Consider the following 1,634-nt stretch of genomic DNA (forward strand, 5'->3'; position numbering starts at 1 on the left):
ATACATTCAAGTGGGGTTTTTTTTCACCTAAAACAAAGGGACAGCTTGCTCCAAACGTGAATTCATGTGTCAACTGCTTGTAAAGCAGAAAATGCTTTCAGCTTATAAATGATAATTAAAAAAAAACAAAACAAAAACACTTTAGCACTAAGTTTCAGACAGGACTGTAAAAGGAGAAAGCTCAATAATATTCGTCAGGACAGTTGTATGATTCCTTGTTTCAAATATTTCCACCAAAGTGTTAAACATGAAAAATAAACCTTAGACTTTGGAGGTTGGTCTTATTTTGAGCTTCTGTTCTTGGGATTCTTACTAATTGTAAATCTCTGAGGACACGGACAGGAGTGGTTACCTGGGAAGCCCAGTGTGACAGCCACTGGAAGCAGAATCTGGAAGCAAGTCCCTTCTGCTGCACCGATGGCCACGGCACTACTCACGTCAGTAACATCAAGCATTGTGCTGAGGCTTTGGGCAAGAAGTAACAATTAAAGATGCAAGGTTACACAAAACCAGCATCCTATAGTAAATGCCCAGGTTTGGAGCAAATGGAGAAAAACGGTGGATTTACGTTAGCAGTTTTCTCCAGGTGAATTAGATTTTTCACTGAGCACGCAGCTGTTACCTCTTGTTGCTCACTAACCACTTCAGTAAGTTCTAGAGAATTTGAGGCAAGTGGTCCTATTGGTTCCTTGGCCCTAACATACTTTGCAGAGGACATAAGTCAAACTGGCATATGATTATGTGGGTCCTAATTAGAATGCAGTGGTCATGTGCATATGCCTTTCATTGTTATTCCCTACATTTTTAAAAGGTGAATTTGTTAACCCCAGAAAAAAAAAAATCAAGTTCATTCACCATAGATGGGAAAAAGAATTTGCAAAAACAAAAAAGGATTCTCTTTAATTTTCTTGCTTATATATTCTAGACTGACTCCCAGAGTATATTTACTTCCAAACTGTGTTCTCCACTACCCACCCCCATCTTTTTGTATCTTACTGTCACAGCATTCTGTATAGATAATTCATGGAACTATAAATACTCTTCCAGGTGCAAGACTTTTAAAAAGTAATTATTCTCATGCCACTGCAGTTTTGTAATGAAATTGCTGATAAAAATATTCATATGAATATAAATCATATAAATGCTATAAAAACATATAAATGTATACCACATCTATGTCTATGTAATCCTCTCATGCAACACAGGATAGCTGATATGTATCTTGAAGGCTATATTTGGCTCAGGCTGGAGACAAAATCCAATCAGTAGGGAAGTGTCCCCAAGGTACTGCCAAGCCTCATTTGGCAACAATAGCAACGTGTGACAGCATTTAATGAAATATCATATCTTTTCAATTAAAATTTTATATACTAGAGGTTTACTTAAATTACACCAAACAATTTTCAAATCTAGAGCTTAGTGAGGCAACAGAGGATGAACTGTGTGCTATTTTGGAGCATTCATGTGAACACCATCATTATTTTTCATCATTAAAAAAACACTTCCCCCAAATAATAAATATTGAGAGAAATGAGCATCCTATAATACAACATCTATTTTTATTTTAAATGATTTATCCATTTCTGGAGAGCCAAAAAAAAATTAAACTTCATCAAAAGTCCTATTCAGGCTTT

This window comes from Panthera tigris, chromosome A3, assembly GCF_018350195.1.
Source record: "Panthera tigris isolate Pti1 chromosome A3, P.tigris_Pti1_mat1.1, whole genome shotgun sequence".
Taxonomy (NCBI): Eukaryota; Metazoa; Chordata; class Mammalia; order Carnivora; family Felidae; genus Panthera; species Panthera tigris.